Source organism: Aegilops tauschii, chromosome 2, assembly GCF_002575655.3.
Source record: "Aegilops tauschii subsp. strangulata cultivar AL8/78 chromosome 2, Aet v6.0, whole genome shotgun sequence".
Taxonomy (NCBI): Eukaryota; Viridiplantae; Streptophyta; class Magnoliopsida; order Poales; family Poaceae; genus Aegilops; species Aegilops tauschii.
In genome coordinates this window covers 489796221-489816963 of record NC_053036.3, presented here as the reverse complement: position 1 = coordinate 489816963, position 20743 = coordinate 489796221, and positions in this window count along the sequence as shown.

Here is a 20743-nt window from a genome sequence, read left to right as displayed (position 1 = left end):
TTATCTCCCTTATAAATAGGGCCTGGGGGTCTTTCCATTTTCCCCCTCGTACCTCTTCGCATCATCATCATCCTCGCGACGCCCGAGCCTTCGACCTCAGCCGCCGCCGCCGACCTTCGACTGCTGCCCCAACCTTGGCCGCTGCATCAACCTGAACATACCAGAGGTCCTCCGTGCGCCGCCGCTGCTCGACAGCCTCCGTAAGTCTCCCCTTCTCTTGCCATAGATCTGCACTTAGGGTTTCTGTCGTTCATCAGTGTTCTTCGCCCGAACCTTCTTTATCCTTATATCCATGGATTAGATCCAAGAACCACATAGATCTCGCGCGGTGGTAGTTTTAGCACCTGTTTGATATCCAACTCGTCTCATTTAAGTAGAAAATCCCATCTGAATCTTCATCAACTGCTTCGGTACCAATATTTAGGTCTGAATATATTTTCATTTCCTGACATGCGGTAGATCCCAAATTACCATGCTAACTTGTGAAACCTGTTTTTCTCTTCACTTATACATCCTTAACACCAGATTGGGCGGTTTAACTTTATATACAAAATGATGACCCAGTAGATACCATTAGTCCCCTATTGAACCGCCAATGTATTACACTGTTTACATTGTCAGACTCCGATTTACGAATAACCAAATCCGATTTGTCAATATGCTTGTATCCTCATACCGCTGTATAGTTGTCCACTGTAATTCTTAAACCGGCAATAATCATGTTTCAGATTTCCCTTGTCATGGCCAAGCAAGTCTATGAATGTAATTGGGCTCCCTCTCGAGTAACCCAGGAGCAGTTAAGCAACCTTGTAAAAACGGGTGCTTTAGCTAAAAAAGATGTCATCCACTGGAGGATCCCTGGCCCGGAAAATCCTCCTACACCCATGGATGGAGAGGTAGTCGTATTCGCTGATCATCTCGGACGAGGTTTTAGTCCTCCCGGTTCAAATTTTTTCCAGGATGTACTGGCCAATTTTCAGCTGCGCCCTCAAGACATCGGTCCCAATTCTGTGGCCAACATCTTCCACTTCCAAGTCTTTCGTGAGGTTTATCTACAAGAGGAACCTTCAGTCGAACTGTTTAGGGATTTCTTTCACTTAAACCGTCGCACAGAATTCTCAGATGGACCCAATACGGAATTGGGCAGAATGGCGGTTCAAGAAAAGTAAGGAAGTCACCTTCCCTCATCCCAAACTCCACAGTCACCCCAAAGAGTGGAACCAGACTTGGTTTTACTGCATGGATACATCTCCATCTGATGAGAACCACCTACCGGGTTACCACCCTGAACGACTTAGCAACACACATCCTTTCCCTCAAAGGTTAACAGCAAGAGAAAGGGCCAACTATGCTCCCCAATTATCAAAGCTCAGAGCCTTCATGGCGAACGGTTTGACAGGAGTGGATCTTGCTCGTTGCTGGATAAGCTGGAGTATTCTGCCCTTAAGTCGGCGCCCCGGTTTGATGTGTGAGTACACGGGGAGTTTGAAGGATGCTCAGCGGCACATTGACATTCAGCTTACAGATGCAGAAGTCACTGAAGCTGTAAAAAAGATACTGAACAAACCGGAGGGTGTCTGTGCCCAAACCGGACTACTCCCTTTCCGCACCTTCAACAAACCGCCAGCTGTAAGAATCATATAATCTTTTTATCTGACGTTGCTTCTGTCCAAATATTCTCTAAAAGTGTGATTATTTTCTGACAGGGTGACGATCCGTTCTGGAACAAGAAACCGTCACAAGACAAACCGGCGAAGCCGCAAGACAAACCGGTCAAGCCAGTTCATCCAAAGACCAAGGTTATTAAAAAACCTGCCAAGAGAAGGACTACTGCATCCTCCGATCCACCAGCTGATGATGATGTGGGTAATCCGGAACCAGAGGTAGAACATGACTCTCTTGGTTCATTTTTCGTACATCTCATTGACAATGATTATTATCAGGATGACGCTGAAGGCAGTCACGCTGAGGACGTAGAGGTAACCATTCTTTCCTCCGATTCAGATCCTCTGCCAACATCAAAAATCCGTCAAGCAAAACGGAAAGTAAAATTTTCTCACCCTCTTGCTTATTTGGACCCAAACTTTCTTTTGAAGATGCAGCAGCACAAGGCTCGCCATACAACCCGACACAGCGGCCAGGTAGTTACCTCCGCCGGTTTACCGAACAGTCCGGTTCGGAAACGCTGATCAGAGGTCTCTTATCCCATTGATACTTCATGCCCAAAAGCAGGTTGTTTTCGCCATCCTCTTAACCCGTCTGATTCATATTATCATGGTACTTCTCACTCATCCTCTGGCGAGTCATCGGCCACACAGCTTCCACCCTCAAAACAGTTCCTGGGTGAGCTATGCACATGTCTTTATTCTTGATGTGTTATCTTTATATACTGTACTGATCCTTATGTCTATCTTTTCTCAGCGCCAAGCCAAGACCCAGCAAGAAGGCTCGGTTAAACAAACCGGCTGATGATAATGTAGCTGCTGAACCGGAAGCAACTCCAGATCCGGAAGAAACCGAAGCTGACGACATGCTTAATGATCCGCCGCCTCAAGACCATCACTTCCTTGCCGAACAAGTGCAAGTTGACACTACCAGCCATGCAGACCGGCCAACCAGCCCTGTCCAAACTGATGATAAACCGGCCAACCCGGTTAAAGGTACTGATAAACCGCTAACTCCAGCAAAAGCTGCTGATGACCAAGATGATGATGTTATGATTACTGGCACTGGCCACACCACTCCTGGCAGCCCTGTCACTTTGTCGAAGCATACTGCCAAGGAGGAGCTTCCTGCTATCGGCAAAGGCAAGTGGAATGCCGATTTATCAAGCTACGCCAATCTCAATGCTCAAGACATTCACTCTGGCTTCTTGAACCGTCTGTATACCAGCCGTGATTATGAAGCTAGTTTGGTAAACTTGATGAAGGAGCGATATGAGGTAACTACTATTTTTCTCTTTTTGTCCAATTGCAGTTTATCAACTCCTAGTAGCCCCCAAGTGACGGTTTATGATACCAATCTAAACCGGGACTTTTGTCATAACTTAACTTTGCATGTTTAGCCTCCAGGGACCGGATTACCTTTTTAAGATGAACCGGTTCCTTAAAATTTGCCATACTGCTCTTACACCGGTATAGCCCCCAAGGGCCGGTTTACTGATGTTTGCAATGATGCAGGAACTTGCATTAGTCATCTGGGCTCTGATGTTAGAAGAAGCTGAAGGCTGCCTACACGCTGATAGAACAACTGTATACTGGTGCTCAACGAATTATCTGCACCGCTTCTCACAATAAGCCGCCCCTGACTTTAATCAAGGATACCTTAGACAGGCTATCTATGCTGCCTGCCCGGGTAGAAGAGCTAAAGAGGTCTGCTGCAAGGGCTGGCGCTCTGACCGCTCTAACTCGGGCAAAGGCGTGGGTGCCTGATCTTGATCTGGTGGACGTGGCTAAAGGCTTCCCAAGCTTAAAAGAAGATGGATCCGAATTTGCTAGGAGGATCCCCGCGCCATAAACCGGGAAGTACGTCCACTGGCTTATCAATTGGCTGAAGAAGTTGATCTCTCACACTATTAGGCTAGCTATGATGAAAAGAACAGATGGGTTGCGGCGCCAATTCCAGAAGCGCAAAGTCTGATCCCTCCAATCCGTAAGCACACTTATGCCCCTGATATTGAACCGTCAACCCTTATAAGCGACGAAGCTGTGTTCCAAGCTTTAACTGGGATCGACTGGACAACTGTTGACTTCCAGCCGCTGGGTAGAGACGAAGAAGATGAACCGGTGCAAGATGATCCGTAGCCGTCAGGTCAAGCTGACAAGCAATCGTAGTCCGGGGGCCGGTTTAGTCTTTCACTTGCTGCAATGCTTACCGAGAAACAATTATTCTTTTGGGCACTGAAACACCTTGTAATAGGCTAGTTAAAACACTTTGTCTGTTATGCCTTCGTGCATACTTATCTGCAACTGATGCGTGTTAATCCGCCATGCTTAAGATATGATGTTCATAATCCATAGCTATTTATTCAAGCCGTTCCTGCAGATAAGACGCTTAAAGCGCCTTGGCGGTTTACCACCGGGCGGGTCACGATACCCAAATATATATATGACCAAGGTTTATAACCAAGGTTGTAAAAGATAATCAAATATGGAAATATATGATACCTGTGACCTTTAGACATAGTGTTGGCTGACCAACCTTGTAATGAGGGTAATAACCCTAATCCGGAGTAAATGTAACTCCTGTTATATGATGCCGGTTTACAATAAAACCGTTCCGGGTTGTGATAAACACCAGTTTATTCCATACTGGTGACTATGAGTCAAAACCAGGCCGGGCTGATAGTCTCCGGATTATGACTTGATCATGTACTGACAACTTGTAGTTGACAGCCTAACCGGGTTGATAAACACCGGTTTGAAAACGTCACAAATGTTATGAAAACGAAGAAAACTCAGCAAAAGGCAAATAAAAACTATTGTAGTCGAGGCTTTTCACGGGCTGCCAGGCCCCAAATTTGATCAAGAGGTGTAGCTATGGTTCGGGTTCGACCAAGCCCCCAAGTGATGCGGTGGCATTACGCCGATCAAGAGGTGTAGCTATGGTTCGGGTTCGACCAAGCCCCCAAGTGATGCTGTGGCATTACGTCGATCAAGAGGTGTAGCTATGGTTCGGATACGACCAAGCCCCCAAGTGATGTTGTGGCATTACGCCGATCAAGAGGTGTAGCTATGGTTCGGATACGACCAAGCCCCCAAGTGATGCTGTGGCATTATGCCGATCAAGAGGTGTAGCTATGGTTCAGATACGACCAAGCCCCCAAGTGACCTAATATTAAGCTTTGAAAAGCTAAATCAAGGGGTAAACCGGACGCCGCTTTGTAAGCTCCATGTAACCACACATGATATAAGAAAACAACAGATACCCCGCTTTAGCTGAGGTTCCGGTTTATTATATTGATCATAATATATACAATGTCATAATATATACATAAGCAGAGCCTGTAGGTCAAGTATAGTAGGGCCAAAGATGAGCAATATTCCACGGCCGGTTGGTGTCCTCCGATTTACGTGAGTCTTTGTGCTCTCAAACATCAATTAGGTAATACGACCCGTTGTGTAGATTCTTGCTGACCACAAAGGGTCCTTCCCAAGGGGGGGGGGGATAGCTTGTGCATATCCGTCTGATCCTAGATGAGCCGAAGCACCAAATCACCTTCTTGAAAGGTTCTGGTTCGAACCCGGCGGCTATGATAACGACGCAGATCTTGCTGATAAATCGCCGAACGGGCTGCCGCCATGTCACGCTCCTCATCTAACAGGTCAGGAGCTTCCTGCCGTGCCTTTTCGTTGTCAGCTTCAACGTATGCCGCTACACGAGGTGAGTCATGACGGATGTCACTAGGAAGAACTGCTTCCGCTCCATAAACCATGAAGAACGGTGTATATCCCGTCGATCTGTTGGGTGTGGTATTGATGCTCCATAACACTGAAGGTAGCTCCTCAACTCAACAACCCGGCGTCCGTTGCAAAGGAACCATAAGCCGGGTTTGATGCCTCTCAAGATCTCTTGATTGGCCCTCTCTGCTTGACCATTGGACTGAGGATGAGCCACTGATGACACGTCAAGCCGGATGTGCTCACGTTGACAGAACTCCTTCATGGCACCCTTAGATAGATTGGTACCACTGTCTGTTATAATGCTGTGTGGAAAGCCAAACCGGAAGATCACCTTTTTGATGAATTGAACCGCCGTGGCTGCGTCATACTTACTAACTGGTTCTGCCTCCACCCACTTCGTGAACTTATCAACCGCCACCAAAAGGTGGGTCTTCTTGTCCTTAGACCTCTTGAAAGGCCCAACCATATCCAGCACCCAAGTTGCAAACGGCCAGGTGATTGGAATCATCCTCAATTCTTGAGCTGGTACATGAGCGCGCCTTGAGAATTTTTGACAACCATCACATCTTTTGACCAAGTCCTCGGCATCAGCATGAGCTGTCAACCAATAGAAACCATGACGAAACGCCTTGGCCAGACCACAATCTCCTTCGTGGATCTCACGCAAAATTTCACGGCCTTCCTCAGGAGACACACAGCGTTGAAACGCCCTTGTCACACTGCAATGATGTAACTCTCCATTGATAATAGTCATGGACTTGGACCGCCGGGTTATCTGCCTGGCCAAAGTTTCATCCTCTGGTAACTCGCCCCGGTTTATATATGCCAGATATGGAACCGTCCAGTCCGGGATAACATGAAGAGCCGCCACCAACTGGGCCTCCGGATAAGGAACAACCAAATCCTCTTCACCAGGGAGCTTGACGGACGGATTATGCAAAACATCCTAGAAGACATTAGGTGGAACCGGTTTACGTTGGGAACCCTGGCGGCTTAAAGCGTCCGCCACTTCATTCTTCCGCCGGTCCACATGATCCACCTAATAACCCTTAAAGTGACCTGCAACAATATCCACCTCACGACGATATGCTGCCATTAGTGGGTCCTTGGAATCCCAAGTGCCGGACACTTGTTGAGCCACCAGATCCGAGTCACCAAAGCACTTAACTCGGCTTAGGTTCATCTCCTTAGCCATCCGAAGACCATGGAGTAAAGCCTCATATTCAGCTGCATTGTTAGTGCAAGGGAACATTAAACAGAGAACATAACAAAACTTATCACCTCGTGGGGAAGTTAATACGACTCCAGCCCCCGAGCCCTCCAATTGCCTGGACCCATCAAAATGAATAGTCCAATAAGTGTGATCCGGCTTCTCCTCTGGCGCTTGTAATTCTGTCCAATCATTAATGAAATCCACAAGTGCCTGAGATTTGATCGCCGTTCGGGGTATGTATTTCAACCCGTGAGGCCCGAGCTCGATAGCCCACTTAGCAATTCGACCAGTTGCTTCCTTGTTCTGGATGATATCCCCCAAAGGAGCAGAGCTGGCCACCGTGATGGGATGACAATGGAAATACTGCTTAAGCTTCCGGCTTGCCATGAAAACCCCATACAACAATTTTTGCCAATGCGGGTACCTCTGCTTGGACTCAATAAGTACCTCACTGATATAGTAAACCGGCCGCTGAACTGGATATTCCTTTCCTGCCTCCTTGCGCTCCACCACACTAGACACACTAACAGCCCGAGCATTAGCTGCCACATATAGCAACAATGGTTCTTTGTCCACTGGAGCAGCGAGAATCGGCGGATTAGCCAGCTGCCGCTTTAAGTCCTCAAATGCTTCATTAGCAGCGTCACTCCAGACGAAGTTATCCGTTTTCTTCAGCATCTGATATAAAGGGATGGCCTTCTCACCAAGGCGACTAACAAACTGGCTCAATGCGGCAATCCGGCCTGCCAGGCGTTGAACATCATTGATACACTTCGGTTTAGCCAAGGAGGTGATGGCTTTGATTTTTTCCGGATTAGCTTCAATGCCCCTGTTAGATACCAAAAAACCCAAGAGCTTGCCTGCAGGTACACCAAAGACGCACTTGGCCGGATTAAGCATCATTTTATAAACCCGCAGGTTATCAAAGGTTTCCTTCAAGTCATCAATCAATGTCTCCTTTTTCCTTGATTTTACCACAATATCATCCACATAGGCGTGAACATTGTGGCCGATCTGTTCGTGCAGACAATTCTGCACACACCTTTGATAAGTCGCCTGGGCACTCTTGAGCCCAAAGGGCATGGATATATAGCAGAAGGCTACAAAGGGAGTTATGAAAGCTGTCTTCTCCTGGTCCTTAACTACCATTTTGATCTGACGATAACCAGAATATGCATCCAAAAAACTTAAACCCTCACAACCCGCCGTAGCATCAATAATTTGATCAATACGGGGAAGGGCAAAAGGATCTGCTGGACAAGCTTTGTTGAGATCTGTGTAGTCCACACACATACGCCAAGTGCCATTCTTCTTGAGGACCAGCACCGGATTAGCCAACCACTCAGGATGGAATACTTCAACGATAAATCCAGCCGCCAAGAGCCTGGCTACTTCTTCTCCAATAGCTTTGCGTCTTTCTTCATTGAACCGGCGAAGAAACTCCTTCACCGGTTTATACTTGGGATCAACATTGAGAGTGTGCTCAGCGAGTTCTCTCGGTACACCTGGCATGTCAGAAGGCTTCCATGAAAACATGTCCCGATTCTCACGGATGAACTTGATGAGCGCGCTTTCCTATTCCGGATCCAAGTTAGCGCTGATGCTAAACTGCTTGGACGAATCGCCAGGCACGAAGTCAACAAGCTTAGTCTCATCAGCCGATTTAAACTTCAGGGCCGGATCATGCTCTGTAGTTGGTTTCTTCAATGAAGTCATATCTGCCGGATCAACATTGTCCTTGTAATACTTCAACTCTCCTGTTGCACAAACCGACTCAGCATAAGCCGCATCACCTTCTTCACACTCCAGAGCAATCTTGCGGCTTCCATGCACGGTTATAGTTCCCTTGTGACCCGGCATCTTGAGCTGTAGATAAACATAACAAGGCCGTGCCATAAATTTAGCATAAGATGTTGATTTTCACCACTTCAAAGGTCAAGGTTTCCGATCTCGAGTCATGCTCATCTCCAAAAGCCACCTCCAGAGCTATTTTACCAACAGGATATGCCGACTTACCAGGCACCACACCATGGAACACCGTATTGGACGGTTTAAGATTTTTATCTGTTAACCCCATGCGACGGAAAGTTTCATAATAAAGGATATTGATACTACTCCCTCCATCCATGAGTACCTTAGTGAACTTATAACCTCCCACCTGAGGTGCCACCACCAGAGCAAGATGACCCGGATTGTCAACCCGGGGTGGATGATCTTCTCTACTCCACACAATCGGCTGCTCGGACCAGCGTAAATAACGGGGCACCGCCGGTTCAACGGCATTCACCGCCCTTTTATGAAGCTTCTGATCGCGCTTGTCCAAGCTAGTGGTGAAGACATGATACTGTCCGCTATTCAACTGCTTCGGGTTGCTCTGGTAACCCGACTGCTGCTGCTGCTGATTGCCCTGATGATTATAGCCACCTTGATTGCCCTGATTACTTTGATTGTTATGTCCACCCTAATTACCGTGGAAGCCTGAACCGGAATTTCCTCCACCATAACCCGGCCCATGAGATCTGGGGCCCGAACTGCCTCCTGGTCCATGATCATACCAGAAAGAATCAGAATTTTTGAACTCTTGCATGATGTAACAATCTTTCCAGAGGTGCGTGGACGGGTTCTCCTTCGTCCCATGCTTTGGACAGGGTTGGTTCAACAGATAAGACAAACGGTCCGGATTAGGATCTGGCCTTCCATCGCGCTGGGGTGGTTTACCCTTACGCCGCTGGCCCTTGTCATGTGTATTAGTGTTAGCCACAAAGTCTAAACCGTGGTCCGCTTTACGCCTGCCACCATTTCCATGACCCGCCGGGTTGTGGTGCTGCCCCTTGGCGTTGCCGCTCTTCTTTCCCTTCCCTGTCTTATCATCGTCAGACTCGGGATCCTTGGTACTATCAGAATCGGCATACTTCACCAATGCAGCCATGAGGGTTCCCATGTCATTACAATGACGTTTGAGCCGTCCCAACTTCAACTTCAGGGGTTCAAACCGGCAATTGCCTTCCAAGGTTAAAACTGCGGTGTCAGCGTTGATGCGGTCTGATGAATGCAAAATCTGTGAAACCCGGCGCACCCAATGGGTTGTTGATTCTCCTTCCTCCTGGACACAGTCAGCTAAGTCCACAATTGACATGGGCTGCTTGCATGTATCCTTGAAATTCTGAATAAACCGGGCTCTCAATTCGGCCCATGACCTGATAGAATTAGCCAGTAAGCTCTTTAACCAAGTGCGGGTTGTCCCTTCTAGCATCATGGTGAAGTATTTCGCACAAGCCGCATCATCCACATCCAGCATCTCCATGGCCATCTCGTAGCTTTCGACCCATGTTTCTGGGGATAAATCGGCGGTGTAATTCGGCACCTTACGCGGGCCCTTGAAATCCTTGGACAGGCGCACATTGCGCAACGCTGTGACACATGGCACTCCCAAGGAACTAGAGGTAACTCCTGGTTCCACTGATGTGGTTGGACGAACCGGGGTAAGCTGACGGGCTTCATGCTGCGCCGCTAACTCAGCCTCTCTGCGTGCCCGAGCCCGGTTCACCACCTCCTGAGCATCACCAGCATCACCCGCCGGGTTATTGCCACAGGGCTGATCACGGTTCCGCGCATTGCTTGACACTGCCGGTTCATCCATACGCCTGCAGTAACTCCTGCTTGGACGGGGAGTGGAATGAATCCGATCGCGACTATACGAATAAGCCTCCTGTTGAATCAAGGCTGTCCGAAGAAGCTCCTTAACCTGACGCGTCTCGACTGCCGCTGGAGAATCGCCTTCGATCGGGATGGCCGCCAGCCGTGAAGCGGCAGCGACAATGTTGTCCTCGGGTTAGAATAATGACCCGGTGGCGTGGGGACATGCGGTGCCACAATATTGTCCTGACGAGGCGGATCCACCAAATGTGGTTGAACCGGCGCTCCTGCCCCCGGTGCCTCCGTCCGGTTTACCACCGACGGATTACTAGTCCCTGCTCCTAGGGTATTAAAGAGATTTCTAGCGTCATAAACCGGAGGCAGGCGAGATCGGTGCCTCCTCTTCAGGACTTCGTTCGACGCACCCTGATCCAGTATAATCCAGTAAGCTTGTGCATCCAATGCAGCCCGCTCCGCGGCTATCCTGGTATCCTCAGTTGCTAAGTCGGCTTTGGCCTGGGTGATCTGATCTTTCACTTTCGCGATTTCCGCATTGTGTGCATGCTGATCCACCGGGTTAACCTCCGCCATCAGCGTTGCCAACGCGTCAAACAAATCAGATAGAACCCGAGCTGGTGGTCGCACAGGGCCTCCTGCTCCGGCCACTGCCGCTGCTGCTGATTCGGAAATCATCGCCGCTGCGGTCGAAGAGTGCAGCGCCGGTTGCGTGCCGGCCATGAAGATCGCAACCCGGTTTGGCAGATCAAAAGGGTCCGGAATACTGTCGCCATCGGAACAGCCCCCAATCTGGCCATCTTGAACTGATATAACGTCGCGGTCTCTCCGGTCGATGACTCGTCGCCGGAATAAACGACGGTCTCACCACCAGATTCCGATCTATCCTCAGATTCCCCTCCATGGATAACTCCCATGAAGGCACGCTTCATGACAGGCTTGACCCGGGCAGGTCTCGCACGCTGAGCCGTCTCGACGAGGTCGGTGCAGATGTCCGGCTCAGGGCCCGTTTCACCGATCTTGCCAATGAAGATGTGTATGCCATCAAAGGGGACCCGGTACCCATACTCGATTGAGCCGGCCTCGGGGCCCCAGCCTGCATCGTTGATGTAGAGCTTGCCGCGACAACTTTTGGTCATCCGGCCCACAGCGTAACCCTTGAGTCCTTCGAAGTTGCCCTCCAAGAACTTGAAAAAATCGTGCGATGGCCCCATGGTGGGCGCCAACTGTCGCAGTTTTGTCACGGCAGATGTCCTAGAGAAAGGACTTAGTCGTGGAACCATCGCTACGGGTTAGCTTAAAGGGGTTAAAGCGGACAAGGGACGCAAGAGAGTTTTATACTAGTTCGGCCCCTTACGATGAAGGTAAAAGCCTACGTCTAGTTGTGATGGAATTGATGGGGTTTCGATGACCAGGGGGCGAATACGCTTTGCCTGAGTCTCGAGGTGTTGTCTGTTGTCCCTGAACCGCCGCCGGGTCGTCCCCTTATATACATGGGTTGACGCCCGTCGGTTTACAGACTCCGAGGCCGGCTCATAATCGTGTCCGGCTCGGTCTATGCAACTCTATCTTACAACACAAGTTTACATATCAATGCCAGTTTGTGTCTACAGGCCTTAAACCGGCTTTGGGCCCTGGGCCTTCATGAAGTGTCACCGTTTGTCTTCATAGGCTTTAGATACAGATGAATTATTTATGGGGTTAACCCGGCCTCTCCTGGCCGGTTTACACCCAGTGGTAATATCCCCAACAGGCTGCTTAGATAAAGACACAATAAAGTTAGTATAGCGAGTGTGGAAAAGTGGTGGTAGGAGTTGTGAAATTGTCCCTAAGCAATTGACTACTTTACTAGACCGATAGCAAGTTTTATGTGGGAGAGGCCACTGCTAGCATGTCATCCCTGACTTGGAATTCTGTGCACTTATGATTGGAACTATTAGCAAGCATCCGCAACTACTAACGTTCATTAAGGTAAAACCCAACCATAGCACTAAGATATATTGGTCCCCCTTCAATCCCGTATGCATCAATTTCTATGCTAGGTTGAAGCTTCTGTCACTCTTGCCCTCCAATACATAGTCTTATCAACATACAACTAACCCTATGGTGTGATCCACGCGCACGCTCATATGATGGGAACCAAAGGACAGCAACATAACCACAAGCAAATTAAACCAATCATAGCAATTCACCAATTACTGATAGGACAACGAAAATCTACTCAGACATCATAGGATGGCAACACATCATTGGATAATTATATGAAGCATAAAGCACCATGTTCAAGTAGAGGGTACAGCAGGTTGCGGGAGAATGGGCCGTTGTAGATAGATGGGGGAAGGTGATGAAGATGTTGGTGAAGATGACGGAGGTGTTGGTGTAGATTGCGGTGACGAAGATGGCCCCGGCGGCGTTCCGGCACCACCAGAAGAGAGGGGGAGAGGGCCCACCTTCTTCTTCTTCTTCCCTGACCTTCTCCCTAGATGGGAGAAGGGTTTTCCCTCTGGTCCTTGGTTTCCATGGCATGGGAGGGGCGAGAGCCCCTCCGAGATTGGATATGTCTCTCTGTCTCTCACTATTTCTGCACTCCGATACTGCCCTTTCACCGTTTCTTATATTCCCGGAGATCCGTAACTCCGATTGGGCTGAAATTTGGAAAGGATTTTTATCTGGATATTAGCTTTCTTGCGCTGAAAGAAGGGCACCAACCGCTTTACGGAGTGGCCACGAGGGCCCAGGGCGCGCCTGACCCCCTGGGGCGCGCCCCCTGCCTCGTGGCCCCCTCGGGCATCGTCTTGCGTTGATTCTTCTTCCCAAAAAATCACATATATTCCAAAAAAAATCTTTGTCAGTTTTTATCCCGTTTGGACTCCGTTTGATATGGATTTCCTGCGAAACAAAAAAGATGCAACAAACAGGAACTGGCACTGGGCACTGGATCAATATGTTAGTCCCAAAAATAGTATAAAAAGTTGCCAAAAGTATATGAAAGTTGTATAATATTGGCATGGAACAATCAAAAATTATAGATACGACGGAGATGTATCAGCATCCCCAACCTTAATTCCTGCTCGTCCTCGAGTAGGTAAATGATAAAAAAGATAATTTTTGATGTGGAATGCTACCTAGCATAATCTTGATCATGTAATCTAATCATGGCATGAATATTAAGACACGAGTGATTCAAAGCAATAGTCTATCATTAGACATTAAGACAATAATACTTCAAGCATAATAATAAAGCAATCATGTCTTTTCAAAATAACATGGCCAAAGAAAGTTATCCCTGCAAAATCATATGGTCTGGCTATGCTCCATCTTCACCACACAAAATATTCATATCATGCACAACCCCGATGACAAGCCAAGCAATTGTTTCATACTTTAGTATTCTCAAACTTTTTCAACCTTCACGCAATACATGAGCGTGAGCCATGGACATAGCACTATAGGTGGAATAGAATATGATGATGGAGGTTGTGTGGAGAAGACTAAAAAAAGGAGAAAGTCTCACATCGACGCAGCTAATCAACGGGCTAGGGAGATGCCCATCAATTGATGTCAATGCGAGGAGTAGGGATTGCCATGCAACAGATGCACTAGAGCTATAAATATATGAAAGCTCAACAAAAGAAACTAAGTGGGTGTGCATCAAACTTGCTTGCTCACGAAGACCGAGGGCATTTGAGGAAGCCCATTGTTGGAATATACAAGCCAAGTTCTATAATGAAAAATTCCCACTAGTATATGAATGTGACAAAAGAAGAGACTCTCTATCATGAAGATCATAGTGCTACTTTGAAGCACAAGTGTGGAAAAAGGATAGTAGCATTGTCCCTTCTCTTTTTTTCTTTTTTTCTTCTTTTTTTATTTGGCCTTCCCTTTTTTTATTTGGCCTTTCTCTTTTTTTGTTTTTATTTGGGACAATGATCTAATAATGATGATCATCACACTTCTATTTATTTACAACTCAATGATTACAACTCGATACTAGAACAAAATATGACTCTATGACTGCATCCGGCAGTGTACTGGGATGTGCAATGATCTAGCATAGCAATGACATCAAAAAAGGACAAGCCATGAAAACATCATGCTAGCTATCTTACGATCATGCAAAGCAATATGACAATAAATGCTCAAGTCATGTATATGATGATGATGGAAGTTGCATGGCAATATATCTCGGAATGGCTATGGAAAGGCCATGATAGGTAGGTATGGTGGCTGTTTTGAGGAAGATATAAGGAGGCTTATGTGTGATAGAGCGTATCGTATCACGGGGTTTGGATGCACCGGCGAAGTTTTCACCAACTCTCGAGGTGAGAAAGGGCAATGCACGGTACCGAATAGGCTAGCAATGATGGAAGGGTGAGAGTGCGTATAATCCATGGACTCAACATTAGTCATAAAGAACTCACACACTTATTGCAAAAATCAATTAGTCATCGAAACAAAGTACTATGCACATGCTCCTAGGGGGATAGATTAGTAGGAAAAGACCATCGCTCGTCCCCAACCGCCACTCATAAGGAAGATAATCAATAAATACCTCATGCTCCAACTTTGTTACATAACGGTTCACCATACGTGCATGCTACGGGAATCACAAACTTCAACACAAGTATTTCTACAATCCACAATTACCCACTAGCATGACTCTAATATCACCATCTTTATATCGCAAAACTATTGCAAGGAATCAAACATATCATATTCAGTGATCTACAAGTTTTATGTAGGATTTTATGACTAACCATGTGAATGACCAATTCCTATCATCTCTCTAAATAGATGTAAGTGAAGCAAGAGATTTTAATTCTTTCTACAAAAGATATGCCCACGCTCTAACAAATATAAGTGAAGCAAAAGAGTATTCTACAAATGGCGGTTTTCTATGTGAAGAGAAACAGGCAATCCAAACTTCAAATGATATAAGTGAAGCACATGAAGCATTCTATAAAGCCATACTCAAAAAATATAAGTGAACTGCAATGAGCATTCTATACATCAACCAAGGACTATCTCATACCAGCATGGTGCACCAAAGAAAAGTGAAAACTAAATGCAAAAGACGCTCCAAGATTTGCACATATCACATGAACGAAACAAATCCAAAAACATACTGATACTTGTTGAAGAAAGATGGGATGCCTTCCGGGGCATCCCCAAGCTTAGACGCTTGAGTCTCCTTGAATATTTACTTGGGGTGCCTTGGGCATCCCCAAGCTTGAGCTCTTGCCTCTCCTCCTTCATCTCATATCGAGACCTCGTCGATCTTTGATCAATTCATCCACACAACAATCAACAGAAAGCTCGGTAAGATCCGTTAGTATAATAAAGCAAATCACTACTCTAAGTACTGTTGCAAACCAATTCATATTTTGTTTTTGCATTTTAGCTACTATAATTTAAGTTTTCCATGGCTTAATCCACTAATAGAAATTGATAGTTTCATCAAAACAAGCAAACTATGCATCAAAAACAGAATCTGTCTTAAACAGGACAGTCTGTAGTACTCTGAACATTCACCATACCTATGGTACTCCAAAAATTCTGAAACAATTAGGAAAAATAAACAATTTGTATAGAAAGACAGTGCAAAAAGTTTCAGATCTGTTTGACGTTCCAGTAAAAAAATGTAAAATCGCGCACTACAGCCAAAGTTTCTGTTTTGCACCGCACAAACCAACAAGCAATGTAAACACCCTAAAGGCAAATCTTGGCACATTATTTTATTTTTAAACTTTATAAAAGCACAAAACAGAAATAAATGACTCTCTAAAACTTCTGGGTTGTCTCCCTGGCAGCGCTTTCTTTAAAGCCATTAAGCTAGGCATATAGTGCTCAAGTAATGGATCCACCCGGATCCCAAGGTATATCAAAGCCAATTTTAATTAACATTGATTTGTGATTTAGTAGTGAGCACAAAGTAACATATATCATGCAACAACAAAGTCTAACTCTCTTCCTGTGCATCGGCATGTCATAAAAGAACAATTCATGCACACATAGTAAAGGCCAATGCATAGTATAAACAGTTTCTTGCAATTTTATTATATTGGAAACATGGAGAGGCGGAGATGTAGTTCCTCTCTCATAATAATTGCAAGTAGGAGCAGCAAGAACATGCATATTGTATTCATCAAAATTATCATGTGCAACGGTAAAAGGCAACCCAGCAATATAATCCTTAATAAGTGCAAACTTCTCCGATATAGTGTAGTTTGGAGAATTCAAAAAGATAATAGGACTATCATGCATGGGTGCAATAGCAAGAATTTCATGTTTAACATAAGGAACTATAGCAAGTTCATCTCCATAAGCATAATTCATATTGGCATCTTGGCCACAAGCATAGCAAGCATCATCAAAAAGGGATATTTCAAAAGAATCAACGGGATCATAACAATCATCCTTCGGTAAATTCGAAGGGAAATTAAACAATGTATGAGTTGAAGAGTTACTCTCATTAGAAGGTGGGAATGGGTAGCTAATCCGCTCTTCCTCCTTTTGTTCTTCGCTCTCCTCATCATCTTTTTCATCCAATGAGCTCACAATGTCATTAATTTATTCTTCCATAGACTCCTACAAAATATTAGTCTCTTCTTGGACAGCGGAGGAGTCCTCAATATATGGTTTAATATAAGGATTAGAAGCATAATTATCATAGAAATATTTAAGTATGGCCAATTTTTCAGATTTGTAGAGAGTAGTATCACACTCTTCAATAAAAGAAGCAACTTCACAAGTACCCTAAAAGCAACAAATTCTTCAATTTGTTGGACATCATAGTAATTATAAACACCCTTAGTATACGAAGATATGATTCCATTATCACTAAACTCACATTGGTAGGGAAGGTGTTTCTTAGGGTCTTCAGAACAACAACTAAATCATATATTTCACATAAATTCCAAGCATAGCATTGCAAACGATGAATTTGATCCAGTAAAAGTTTCCCTTTTTAAGATATGCGGTGTCGCACATAACAAGCATGCTCATCTAAAGATTTGCCCTCAACTAAGCTAGTTGGGGTTTCAGCACGAGCACATAGGGATCGGAGATGATCCTAGTAAAGAGCTTCAGGAGTGTGATAGATTTTGAGTGGTTCTTCAACCATTGGTGCAGTAGGTACAACTAATTTTTTTGGTATTTTGCATTTACTACCCATAAATAAAGGTAGAAAACAACAGCACAAAATAAAAACACCTTAGGGATAAAGCAAACAAGCAAACACGAGAATATTCACCCCACACATAACTCCCCGGCAACGGCGCCAGAAAAAGGTCTTGATAACCCCGCAAGTATAGGGGATCAATTGTAGCCTCTTCCGATAAGTAAGAGTGTCGAACCCAACGAGGAGCTAAAGGTAGAACTAATATTCCCTCAAGTTTTATCGACCACCGATACAACTCTGCGCACGCTTGACGTTCGCTTTACCTAGAACAAGTATAAAACTAGAAGTACTTTCTAGGTGTGACAGGATAGGTTTGCAAGAATATAAAGAGCATGTAAATAAAATATAAGGGCTTGTTAGATAAGGACACAATAAATTTAGTATAGCGAGTGTGGAAAAGTGGTGGTAGGAGTTGCGAAATTGTCCCTAAGCAATTGACTACTTTACTAGACCGATAGCAAGTTTTATGTGGGAGAGGCCACTTCTAGCATGTCATCCCTGACTTGGAATTCTATGCACTTATGATTGGAACTATTAGCAAGCATCCGCAACTACTAACGTTCATTAAGGTAAAACCCAACCATAGCATTAAGATATATTGGTCCCTCTTCAATCCCGTATGCATCAATTTCTATGCTAGGTTGAAGCTTCTGTCACTCTTGCCTTCCAATACATAGTCTTATCAACATACAACTAACCCTATGGTGTGATCCACACGCGCGATCATATGATGGGAACCAAAGGACAGCAACATAACCACAAGCAAATTAAACCAACCATAGCAATTCACCAATTACCGATAGGACAACGAAAATCTACTCAGACATCATAGGATGGCAACACATCATTGGATAATAATATGAAGCATAAAGCACCATGTTCAAGTAGAGGGTACAGCAGGTTGCGAGAGAGTGGACTGCTGTAGATAGATGGGGGAAGGTGATGAAGATGTTGGTGAAGATGATGGAGGTGTTGGTGTAGATTGCGGTGACGATGATGGCCCCGGCGGCGTTCCGACGCCACCGGAAGAGAGGGGGAGAGGGCCCCCTTCTTCTTCTTCCTTGACCTTCTCCCTAGACGGGAGAAGGGTTTCCCCTCTGGTCCTTGGCTTCCATGGCATGGGAGGGGCGAGAGCCCCTCCGAGATTGGATCCATCTCTCTGTCTCTCTCTGTTTCTGCGCTCAGATTCTACCCTTTCACCGTTTCATATATTCCCTGAGATCCGTAACTCCGATTGCGCTGAAATATGGACACGATTTTTATCCGGATATTAGCTTTCTTGCGGCAAAAGAAGGGCACCAACCGCCTTACGGAGTGGCCACGAGGGCCCAGGGCGCGCCTGACCCCCTGGGGCGCGCCCCCTGCCTCGTGGCCCCCTCGGGCATCGTGTCGCATTGATTCTTCTTCCCAAAAATCACATATATTCCAAAAAAAATCTCCGTCAGTTTTTATCCCGTTTGGAGTCCGTCTGATATGGATTTTCTGCGAAACGAAAAACATGCAACAAACAGGAACTAGCACTGGGCACTGGATCAATATGTTAGTCCCAAAAATAGTATAAAAAGTTGCCAAAAGTATATGAAAGTTGTATAATATTGGCATGGAACAATAAAAAATTATAGATACGACGGAGACGTATCAGGCCGTAGTGGGGAGGTTGTTGTGGCGCCGACGGTGTATGAATGGGGAAATGGAGGGGGAGGGGGATCTCAAACTTTGGGACGCGCTTGTCTGAAACGTGGGAAAGTTACGAACTTATCCCCCATTTAAAATTTCGGAGACCACGTCGGTTGGGGATAGGACGGTAATCTCGCATCTCCCAAATATTTGCCGGTAGAAATTTCGGGCGAGGAGAGGGTGTTTTGCCGCCCACGGTTGGCGCCCACGGTGTCTGAACTGGGCTGACAGGTAGGGCGGTTGTGTCACGTCTGAGGGAAGTTACACATCTTCCCCTATTTAAAATATTTGCCTACATCGATTTCGGGCGAGGAGAGTTTGTTTTGCCGCCCACCATTTATGAATGGGGAAATGGAGGGAGAGACGCATGTCTTTCGGACGAGCTTGAATCAAATGTGTTTTGCCGCCCATGTTTGGTGCCCACCATGTCTGAATGGGCTCAGAGGCGGTCGTGTCACGTCTGATTGAAGTTACTAGTCTACCCCTATTGATAGCAGTGTAAATCCGGTCGATAAGGATGTCAAAGTGTTAGGGATAGACAGTAATTTCCATCTCGCCAACACTTGCTTCGGGCAGCCCACAAATGATAGTTGGTGTTTAGCTGCTTCGTTCAAAACTTGGGACAATTAGCATTCACATTTGCCCTGGGCCCTGGCAACTAAATTCAAATCCAATTTGTATTCGATTACGAATATCCACCGATAATTCTACGTCTTGTTATTTATTTCTTCAAAACCACAACAAAGATTTATTCCACCTTTATATATGATTATGATTTCCAGCCTCAAGATCAAGGTTACCTCATTCATGGCAGCCACACCATCTCTTTCTGCCTCTAGTAGAGCCTCAAGAACTATAATATATGTGCTCAGACTACTCTCTGGCGGTGTTGCCTCTGAACTGCTACCATCTGGTAACATGGATGGCGCACTGCTTCCACAAATAGATTCTGGGGTTGTGCATTGTGTCCTAGTGTGAACGGCATCCTGAAAGGTTTCCACTGGACATAAGTAAGAGATAGTTATCGCCTGATCCAGGCAGTAAGCTTACATGGTAGACGACATACGAATTATTGCCGAGCATGGCAAGCTATATTTAAATGGTTCAAAGCAGCATCACCCAAAAAGAAATTAAAATGGTAAGATGAAACTAGGGATGTAAGTGGCAAATAAACGACATCCGCCAGTCCCATCTAGTTAGTTTTTGCTAGCTCCCTAGTTCATTTTGCTCAAAAAACAAAAACTCTTTTGAATTATCATACCACTAGTGGACTTTAATCGGGATTAAACGGGACCCAGTTGACATCCCTAGTTGAAAGGGAGTGTACCACCGCTATATTTAAGTTGCCAAGGCATCTAAGCAGATCAAATAATCTGAGAAAGCACTTAACAGTGTGGCCTCATATAAACTACGAAGACAGTCTTGTGATGAAGTTCAGAGGAAAATTTAAGGACTCAAATGAACTAGGCATGCATTTATTTATGATACACTACAGGAAACAGCTACTTTGCCGTCTACCACAGCGGACGGCAAAGGCTCGAACGGCGGACGGCAAAGACCTTTGCCGTCAGCCGCGGACGGCAAAAGGCTCCGGCAAAGAAGGCTACGGTAAACAGCTGC